The following is an 11,286-nucleotide window of genomic DNA, read 5'->3' on the forward strand; positions in this document are numbered from 1 at the left end:
TGGAGAAAGGGAAGGGGTCCTGGAAGCATCAGTTGGACTCCACGCTCTGACTACAGGGAATGGGCATAGCGAGTGACCTGGGGTGGAACGTGCTCTCTTTTCTGGAAGGGGCATCGCTGGGCTATGGGCCCCAGACCTATGACCCGGCCTCAGGGTAGATGGCTAGCCTGTCCCAAGGAGCGGGCTGTGTCCCAAACAGCTTGTTGTTCTAGAGGCTTCTTTGCCTTCCTCTGTCTCTCTCAGCATGTCCCTTTCTCCACGGCCAATATCAGCCTCTCTGGACCTGTTCCTACCCAGAGCCTAGTCAGGGAGGGCAGTGGGGATAGAGGTTTGGGAGGTAGCATGGTCTCTGCACTTTGGGTATCCCTAGGAAGACGAGCCTTCGGACACCAGCTGGACCATGGGAGAAACTGAGTCAGTTCACGAGAGAATCGGGGCCATTCTTCAGAGTTCTGGCCCTTGTTGCTGGGGACTAGGGGGCAGGAGTGGGAGTGTGGAATTCCCCAGAGCGACAGAGATTAATCAGGGAAGACTGCCTGGAGGTGGGTTGAAGCAGGCGTGGAGTGGGGCAGGGGCAGGGTTGGGAGGAGATGAGAAAGGAGTCCAGCTCTGATTTGGAGGCTAGACTGTGTAATCATGCATTCTTGCATTCATTCCCTAGGTTCTGGGAATCCAGCCGAGGTATTTGGAGGTAGGAGAGGGGGTGTGCACGCAGGGGCGGCAACATTTGGCCAGCGGGGAAGGAGAAGCCCCAGGTGGAGAGAAGGTCCCGGGATGCTTAGGCTGAGTTGGGATCTGATAATGGGCTCTGGGCACCCTTTAGGTTGTCAGTAGGGAAGTGAATGATGAATATTGGTGTGTAAGTCCCCACCAGGAGGGATGAGAGGTGCTGGAGATGAGGGGAAGGGACGTCACCAGCGTCCTGAAATGGCGTCACTTCCTCTCCTCTGAGGACCCCCCACGCCATGAGAGGAAGTGAGGGGCTGCCCCGATGGCCACATTCTCATGATTTCCCCCCCTCAACCCTTTGCGCCAGGACCAGTGATGGCTTTGGTGGGTGGACAGTGGGACCAAGCCAGGAGGTTCCTCCAACCCTGCGGGTCTGAGCTCATAAACCCTTCCAAGAGCAAGGCTCTTGACTGCCTTTGTACTTGAGCATGACTCCTTTGATGGACCTGTTTACTGACCAGCCGCAAGCATGTGCTGACCCAGTCTGGGCTAAAAATAGCCCTCCATGCAAAAGGGCCTCACCTTTTGCCCTCCTTACTCCTCTCAGGGCAAGTGGGTCACTTATGTCCCAGGGTGAAGGAAGGGCCATCTTTTCTGGGAAGGTAGGTGATGATGCTGTGGAAATCTGTTCGGGGGGCTAGGCAACGTGTGTATCGATCCTATTACCAGCCCCTCCGCTTGGGCCTTGTGGAAACATTTTCACGGACTCTCGTGTGTGGAGTGGGAGCCCTGTGGGTATGGGCTGTGGGGTAGGTGTTTCTGGGGTAAGAGACGCCCAAGAAGGCAAGGCCTGGGGAGGAGCTGAGTGGCCTTTGGTGGGATTTGGGAGCACTTCTATGGGAGGGCTGGCCGGTGGGTACTTTCATGTGGAGTGTTTGCGGGGTCACAATCTACCAGACATCCAAGGAAGAGCGAGCTCTTTCGCTCCCCTTGTCTCAGCTGGACGTGCGGAGCACCTGGAAGTTTCTCAGTGCGTGTCCAAGGATTATGTGGGATTTATTTCTTGGTAAAACGCTGAGGGATGCAAGGCGGTGAATCTCGCCGGAAGGCTTCTCCGCTGCTGTGCTGGTAATTGCACCTCTGTGCTCTGACCCGTCTCCTCTGTCATAACCCACTGGGCTGGTATGGAGTTACACACTTCACTGCGGGTCTCTGTGTAGACATACCCACTTCCTTGGCGGCGGGGCAGGGGGGTGGGGAGAGCCACGAGTATGCCAGGCCTCTGTCCTCCCTGGAGATGATGGCAGTGCAGACTCTGGAGTTAAGAAGGCTTGGGTTTGGGGCGCCTGGGTGGCTTAGTCGGTTAGGCGTCCGACTTTTGCTTAGGTCATGATCTCGTGGTTCATGGGTTCGAGCCCCGCGTCGGGCTCTGTGCTGACTGCCAGCTCAGAGCCTGGNATGGGTTTGAAGCCCGGCTCTCCCACTGACTAGCTTTGTGACCCCAGGCAAGTCATGTTTCCCCATTTTCCTTCCTGGTAAAATATGAATGGAATCCGTGCCTGACTGGGCTGTTGGGAGGACTGAATGGGTGTCTGGAGGTGGGAGGTGCCGCCCGCATCTTCGCCCCATACTAACAGGGTGACTGGTCTTGGTTAAGCAGGGGCTTGCAAGGGAGAGGGTACACCGGCTGTGAAATACCATTCTTGGTAAGCAGAAAACAGCCCCACAGCTTTACAAGGCAATCATGGCCACATCAGAGAGCTTTAATTAGAGCACCTATTTGTAAATGGCTGAGAACAAAGAGAATTGCACACTGGGTGAGCCCTTGAAAACAGACTTGGACGAGAAGCTGACAAAGGGACAGCAGCGCAGCAGGCCGCTCCCTTCCCCCTGGGCTCCAGGCTGGATGGGTTCCCACCCTAACCGCGGGCTATAAAGGCTCTGGTGGAGGCCCAGACTGGTTCGGTCACCCGGCCTGTGCCCTGAGCCCACTCTCCACACAGCTGGCCTGGGTCAGCCTGGGGGCTGGCTCGTCCCTGCTTCCCAGAGGGACCACTTGCCCTGTCCTTCTGGTCCTTTGATTCCGGCCTCCCTCTGTCCCTGGGATTGTAAGCGCTGCTTGTCCTTACTTATAACTGTGGTTTTCTGGTGGTCACCTGCCTGTCTGGCCCACTGATGCTGCTGACATTTCTTTTTGCCTTCATATCAATGGGCCTTTTCATTTTTGTATCTTCTTAATGGACTTTTCAAACAATGTTTTATTTATTTATTTATTTATTTATTTATTTTTTTAATGTTTTTTTAAATTTATTTCTAGGAGAGAGAGAGAGACAGCGTGAGCAGGGGAGGGTCAGAGAGAGAGGGAGTCACAGGCTGAAACAGGCTCCAGGCTCCGAGCTGGCAGTCAGCACAGAGCCCGACACGGGGCTCGAACCCACAAACCACGAGATCATGACCTAAGCGAAAGTCGGACGCCTAACCGACTAAGCCACCCAGGCGCCCCACGTTTTATTTATTTTTGAGAGAGAGGGAGTGGGGGAGCATGAGCGGGGGAGGGGCAGAGATGAGGGGGACAGAGGATCCAAAGTCAGCTCCACGCCAGCAGGGGTTTGAACTCAAAACCTTGAGATCATGACCTCAGCCCAAATCGGACACCCAACTGACTGAGCCACCCAGGGGCCTCCCCTTAATGGGTTTTTGATAAAAAACACTGTGATGAACATTTGTAAGCTATATCTTCATGCACAGTGCCACTGATTTCTTTAAAATAAATTCGGAGAGGTGGGATGCGTGGGTCTAAGGGGACTGTCCTGGCCTGGCTTCTGCCTGGCTGTTGCTTGTCTGGCTGTGGAAGTAGTCTTTCTGTGGAGAGGTTGCAAGTGAAACACGGACAGCCCAGTGGAAAGCTACATGGCCAGTTCTGGAACGGAAAGACCCGGCAGCTGACAAGTACGTGGAGAGAGGATGATTCTCGCCAGCTCTTAGAAGCCGTGGACTGGAACCGTGAAGTGTTCTACCATCAGAATGGCGAGGATCAGACTGTGGGTGCCACTGACTGTGGGTGGGGAGCTGGATAGATGAGGAGCCCTGTGTGCTGGGAGCCGCCCCGGCCTCGCTGGATGACAGTCACCAGCGAGGAAATGGCACCGTTTGCACAGCTCCTGCCATGAGAAACAAAAACTGGTATCTCCTTCTGCTACTACTGGCTCATGTTGGAAATGAGGCTGCTGGTATTGACCAGGCCTCACAATATTCCAGATCAGACCGATATTCCCCACACAGATACCTGCTAAGGAAAAGCATATTCTTGCCTCTTCAAATGAGATTTTAGATGAAAGTTCTGTGGATGATTGTCAAAAGGCTCTTTCTATGGGCCTTATAGATCCAAGACTTAGATAATAAAGGGGGCTAAGAACACAAGAGTTACAATTGAGCCTGGCCCTGAGACAAAGAGCCTAATTTAGAGTTAAGGAACAGATAAGGGTAGAACTTAATACTCATACCTTTTCTAACTGGTGATGTATTGCAGTCCCTTCCCGAAGGCCTACTTTCCCCAAACGCTCTCCCTTACGCTGGTGGCTGGGATGAAGATAGGTAAGAGTAGCTAAAACATAACCCAAAAACAAAGGCTGACACATTTAGGGCCTCCATGGTGTTTATACACTCAGCATCAAGTCAAAAACGTTTATTAACCAGCTCAAAACCATTTGTCCTCTTGTGAGACAGACAGAATGACTCCTAGCCTATCTATATACAACTTAACCTATGTCCTAATCTTTGCTTTATTAACTTAGAACAAATATGTATGTCATCCTGTTTTTCACTAAGAACATCCTGTTATTTCCTTAGTTGTAAGATTTACTCAACCTCACTATGATTGGGGTAATTTTGCAAGAATACTTCCGAAAAGCCTGTTCTTTTATACTTTTCAAAGCATCTTATCACAAAGAGTTTTCCATTGTAAAAATTCCTTTTTCTGATCTCAGGTTGTCGTTGGACCTTTAAATAAAGACACCCAAACCGACAGTGCAGAGATGCCTGCCTGGTGATCAGAAAGAATCTTGGGGCTCTCTCTCTCTCTCGCCGACACCGTCCATCCTTCAGGGACCCCTGGCCCGGCTGGAGTGGGTCTCCAACACCTGTGCCCTGGGGGTGGCAGCATGGGGTCCTGTGAGCGGGGATAGGAAGGTGTTCTGAAACGCAGCAGAGCATTACGCGCAGTGAATTCAGGCATATGGAAACCCTGTGACCCCCCACTCCACCCATTCTGCAAGGACAAGATAGTTTACTGTGGCCTTGTATGAGCAGAGGAAGCTGGGATGAGCCGGGTGACAGGCTGGACAGACACAGGGAACAGAGGATAAAGGCAGATTAAGGCAGTTAGAAGCCCCACAGTGGATATACTTACAGACAACACAGGGTTGAGTTAGAACACGTCAGAACCATTCTGTTCTGGTGGATGAAACAGACGCACTCCGAAAGCGCTGCTGCTTCCTTTCCAGTCGTGAGCATGTAAGTGAGGGCATCACATGCATTGCCTGTGCTGCGGAGAGGGGCAGGGCGGTNCAGAGAGGGGCTTCTGTGGGCTGGCGAGGACGCCGTGCCGAGGGCTGGAATATGCCACAGCCCCTCACCCCTCTGCCCAAAGGTCCATAAGCACAACTGAAGTCGAGATAAAGAAAGTGGGGGAGGACCTAGGAGATGAGCAAGGAGGGTTTTGCTGCGCTAGCCTGGGGACCGGGCTGAGAGCCTTCAGATGCCTTCTGCTCAGCCTTTGGTGCCCAGGGACATGTGTCTTGGAAGCAGGTTTTGAGGAAGCTAAGACTGTCAGGGCATAGGACAAACTGGAGGAGGGAAGCCTGGCACACAGATCTGTTGGGAAGTTAACACCCTGGGGGGGGGTGGTGGCTGTGGGCCGCCAGGGAGGGTGCACCATGGTGTGCTGAGCACTCGAAGGGAAGCTCTGGAAGAGTGAAAAATCCAGGCAGGGAAGAAGAGCCAGGGACGCCACACTTTGTGCTCATTAACCTGGGAAGGCTTCCTGGAGGAAAGGGGCTCTCCACGTGATGGCTTTGGGTGCCTCCGCCGCCGGGGTAGGGTGCCCTCTAGTGGAGCAGCGTGGCAGTTCTGGCAGTCCAGGACCTTGGCAGCAGAGGGGTGACTCACAGGGCCCCAAGAGCTTCTCTGAGCCTCAGAGCCCAGGGTTTTGGTTTGTGAAACGGATGCAGGTGTGATGCAGCTGGACGGGCGCCAGAGAGAAGACAGGAAAGGGGTAATTATAAGTGTTTCTGGGCCAAATTTTCTTCCTGTTTGTTTCCTGAAAGTCCTCCTTCTTGGCAAGGCTTCTGAGCTGTTGGACTTGGGGAACTTTGCAGGGCGCTATGTCCCACTGCACCCCCAGGCAGGTAGCCGCCTCCCTGTCCCACGGAGCAGGTTGGGAAGCCCTGGAAGTGGCCTTTACATAGAGCCTGAACCTGAGTCCCCTGTCACTTCAGCCCACTGATGGTCCTCTTTGGGCACCTCATGACATCAGCCCGGCCTTCACTCAGTGCCTGCGGGGACAGCTGCGTCACGCATACCCTCCCCTCTTCCCTCCACTCCAAGAGAGATACCAGCCTCCTCTTCCCCAAGACTCCTCACATGGCTGGGTCTCAGGGATCCCCCCGGAGCCCTGACGCCCCTGAGTGGGTCTTGGCCAGGGCGGGCTCTCTAGAAGCAATGAGGGGGCTCTGACCAGTCAGTCTCCCTCTTGTGTGGTCTGGGCAGCAGAGGGCAAGAGCAGGCACTGCCCTGGACACCGTGCATCAGTAGGTGCCGCCTGAGAGTGCAAGAGCTCCCTGGGACCGAAAAGTTGAGCTGTCCCTGCCAAGCACTGCCCAGGCTGCAGATGCACAAGTAACGCAAATGTTGGTATTTAAGGCTGCTAAGTTTAGAGGTGGTTTGGTACACTGCTACGGTTACTGGAACAGTCATCTCGGCTAGATTTCATAGTCTATGGATGATTAAGCGCATCTTATTCCAGAGTTTAAGACATTCTAAAGTCATTGTATAATTTCAGTCTTGAGCTGTGTTCAAGCCTCCTCTCCCTCTCTCCCTGCCCCTAAGCCACTTGCCCCCACACCTGGCCAGCCTGTTGGTGGCTCTAATGGCTTGGTTCAGGGGATGCAGTCTTTTCATGATCTCCTTTTTCGAGATTTCCAGCATGTGTTGTGTCGCAGGAGGTACTGTCAAGCAGGGCTCTGCCTTGGTGACAGCTGGTGGGGCCGGGAGGCTCCACATGCCTGTTGCTCAAGGTCCCCCCACACTGTGCTGCCTTGTGACATGTGGCCGTATCTTGCCTTTCAGGCAGCTGGGCGCCGGCAAGGCCCGACCCGTCCTTCTCCACTCTCCACCTGGGACGCTGGTGACTGTGAGGGGTGGTGGCCGTGTCCAATGTGTAGCTTCTTAGAACTTGGGGGACTCATGTTCTTTTGTGCTCGGCTTTGGGACTCAGCTGGCAATCTGGGACAGGAGAAATCGCTGGATCTCCGTTCCTCACAGAATACTACTGTGAATATCTTAATTTACTGTACATGTGCCTTGTGTCTTCTTAGCGACTGCTTTGCCCTGGAAATCAGAAGAGCCTGTGTGTGTCTCTCTCCCCCGTCAGAGGCAGGAGACTCAAAGCTGTTCCCCCTAGATCCCTTTCCGTCTTCCTTGGTGACGCACATGCTCTCCTGATGACCCCACGCCCCAGAGGTCCAGCTCCTATTTCCCGCCTGCCCAATGTGTAACTGCGTGACTGTCCTTGTGCTGTTCTATGTTCTAGTTCTGCACTGGGCTGTCTGTCCTCTTCCCTCACTTAGCTTGAAAGCATCTTAGAAACAGGGATCTAACCCACGGGCAAGGGCCTTCCGCTCATCCGGGATTGCAAGGGCAAGAGATGTCACTTTTTTTTACAAATAGTTTATTGTCAAATTAGTTTCCACATAACACCCAGTGCTCATCCCAAGTGTCCTCCTCCATGCCCATCACCCCCTCCCCCCCACATCCATCAGTCCTCAGTTTTTGTCAGCATTCAAGAGTCTCTCATGGTTTGCCTCTCTCCCTTTCCCCCACCATTTCCCCCCTTCTTTTCCCCCATGGTCCTCCGTTAAGTTCCTCCTAATCCTCCTATACGTGCAAACATATGATATTTGTCCTTCTCTGCCTGACTTATTTCGCTCAGCATAACACCCTCAAGGTCCATCCATGTTGCTACACATGGCCAGATTTCATTGTTTCTCATTGCCATGTAGTATTCCATGGTATAGATAAACCACATCTTCTTGATCCATTCATCTGTTGATGGACACTTAGGCTCTTTCCATGTTTTAGCTATTGTGGAGAGTGCTGCTATGAACATTGGGGTACATGTGCTCCTATGCATCAGCATTTCTGTATCCCTTGGGTAAATTCCTAGCAGTGCTATTGCTGGGTCATAGGGGAGTTCTAGTGTTAGTTTTTTGAGGAACTTCCACACTGTTTTCCAGAGGGGCTGTACCAGTTTGCATTCCCACCAACAGTGTAGGAGGGTGCCCGTTTCTCCACATCCTCGCCAGCATCTAGAGTTCTCTGATGTGCTCATTTTAGCCACTCTCACTGGCGTGAGGTGGTATCTCAGTGTGGTTTTGATTTGCATTTCCCTGATGAGGAGGGATGCTGAGCATCGTTTCATGTGTCTGTTGGCCAAAGAGATGTCACTCTTAGTAAGCTTTTAAATACTTGAAGTTTGACTCCAAACTTCCATATGTACGGAAATATTTCTTTTCCTTTAAAAATTAAAAAAAAAATTTTTTTGAGAGACAGAGAGAGACAGAGCACAAGTAGGGGAGGGGCAGAGAGAGGAGACATGGAATCCAAAACAGGCTCCAAGCTCCAAGACGTCAGTGCAGAGCCTGATGCTGGGCTCGATTCCACAGACTGTGAGATCATGACCTGAGCCGAAGTTGGATGCCCAACCAACTGAGCCACCCAGGGCCCCAAAATATTTCTAAAGTGTGTTACCGACTTTCCTGCTGCAGTAAAGTGTATCGAACGTGATGTGAAGCTGACTCAGCGGTTTGAGTTTACAGGGACCATGGCTCAGCCCCTCCTTTTACTCGGAAATGGCCCAGAGAGGGGGCGAGGGGCTGTCCTCAGTCCCCATGGCCAGTTCAAGGCAGAGACAGAACCGGAGGGCTGCCTCTTGGCTGTGAGGCTGGCACTCTGTCCTTGATAGGTCTCTGTGTCATTTTCACAGCTGCCAGCCGAGCAGAGACCCTGCTCCTTGGGGCAGCGCCTCACTGAGTGTGATGTTTCATACCCACGTTTAATGTGACCGGCACACGGGAGCCAGTGTGATGTGCAGGACAGTTTGTCCCCATGCTGGTACATCCCAGTGTCTGTGCTATTTTCTAGTACACACTGGCTTGGGTCCCCAGGGGGGAAGGGACAGCACGAGTGACCGCTGTGCTAAGTGTGATCTTGGCGACTGTCTCATCTGATTTTCTCCACACGCTCAGGCAGGGCTGCGATCGGGGTGTCTTGCCGCAGGGCTGACGAGGGTGCTGGGGCTCAGGGAAGGGCAGGTCACTTGTCACTTGCTTTTTGTCATTCTGTCTTTTTTTTTTTTTTTTTTTTTTTTTTTTTTCTTCTCACACTGTTTCTCTCTGGACAGGCTTTATCTGTATGTTGCAGATTCACCTCTCTCCCGACCTGCCATGAGGAGATGATGGGCAGCTGTCTTCATTATTTTCGGTTACTCTCCACCTATCAGCANTGCTTATCCCACGTCCAACAAACTGCCTAGCTCTTCTGATACCTCGTGGTCTTTTCCATGTCCTCTCTAGTCCCTCCAACACTGTCTTAGCTCAGGCTGTGTTATTTCTCATTTTGCTCATGTGATGGCTTGCTGCCTGGATTTTCCGCTTTTTATCATGTTCCCACAAGCAGTTCTTCACCCCACTTCTTAGTCGATCGCACTGTACATGCAGTCACCTTCCTCCCACCCACCTATCTGCTCTTCACCATCCAGCCCAACCCGCCTGCCCCTCTAAGCCACCGAGAGATGAAACTCTCTGCCTCTGGCAGGGTGAGTGTAAACTGGGTCCTGCCTGAGCTCCCTCCTGCCTCCCTCCTCATCACTCTGCAGGGGACACCCTGCCCTCCTGCCACACTCAACCCTCGGAACGTCCCTCCATACCTTTGCACACGCCGTCCCCTGGCTTTGGGCAACTCAAGGCTTGGTTCAGGGGCCATTTCCTTGAAAAGGAGCTCAGTATCTTTGCACATGTCTATTTCCACACTGTACTATGGATGCTTGATTTCCCACTGTGACCAGTAGACTGTGGGCCACTGGCGGGCAAGGACTGGCTTTTGCCCAGCTTGAGGTCACCAGCATCTGGCCCAATGCATCACCCCCGGACACTTGATAAGCAGTTGCTGAATGAATGGATAAGTGGATGTGCTGAGGCCAAGGACTCGCAGACGAGGGGGAAGGTGGGTATTCAATGCCCACCCTTCTCCCCTAACCCTCCAAACCACAGAGCATCAGCTTGCCGGACACATTCAGACACATTCAGATGCTAGGGAGAGGCTCGCTGCCAAAGACGGATGCCAGGCAGGGCAGCCTGGGTGGGCTGTGAACGGGGCTCGGTCCACAGCCGTGTTCTCTGTTCCCAGTGGCTTCCTACACTCTCAGCCCTGCTGTTTTCCAGCTGAAGAATCTGGCCAGGAATCTCCAACCCTTCTTTGGGAGCTGAGCATAGCAGAAGATTCAAGCGGAGATCCTCCCTTCTGGATTTTTTTTTAGGGGGGGACACCCTCATAATGTTGGTGATGTCAGTAAGAAATCCAAGCGTCCTTAAGCTGGAGACAAAACAGGAAGACCATTATGTAGTACCCTCCCTTACTCTTCAGGCCCCATAACCGAAGAGCCCCAGGTTTCATTTGGTGATTCACCCAGCACCCTACACCCACAGGCTCACTCTACATATGCCGGGTGAGGTGGGGAATCACAAATGTTTATGAGAACCTTGGTCCCTGAATAACTGTGTGGAGGGAAGCCACCCTACCCACAAATCTATACCCTCAACAGTGTTCTGTGAACACAGAATAAACTCTTACCGTATTTGAGACATTCAGAGATGTATGGGGATGGAGTGGGGGTGCTGTGAGGCCGGTCCACCCTGGGTGGAGGCCACAGGGGTGTTTTTTTTTTTTTGTAGAGAATTTAAAAACAACAATAAAATGGACTAAAAATCAGTTAGTTTTTGTTATCATCCAGCAGGAGCAGTTCTTTTGTTTTTATTTTTTTATTAAAATTTTTTAATATGTTTGTTTATTTTTGAGAGAGAGAGAGAGACAGAGCATGAGCAGGGGAGGGGCAGAGAGAGAGAGAGAGGGAGACACAGAATCCCAAGCAGGCTCTAGGCTCTGAGCTGTCAACACAGAGCCCGACCTGGGGCTCAAACTCACAAACCGCGAGATCATGACCTGAGCTGAAGTCGGATGCCCAGCCGACAGAGCCACCTAGGCACCCCAGCAGGAGGGGCCATGAGCAAAAGTACTCTTCTCCATCAGAGTGCACAGCCTCCCCACCCTGCTTGGTATACGCTA

This window comes from Crocuta crocuta, unplaced genomic scaffold (genome assembly GCF_008692635.1).
Source record: "Crocuta crocuta isolate KB4526 unplaced genomic scaffold, BGI_CrCroc_1.0 scaffold30, whole genome shotgun sequence".
Lineage (NCBI taxonomy): Eukaryota > Metazoa > Chordata > Mammalia > Carnivora > Hyaenidae > Crocuta > Crocuta crocuta.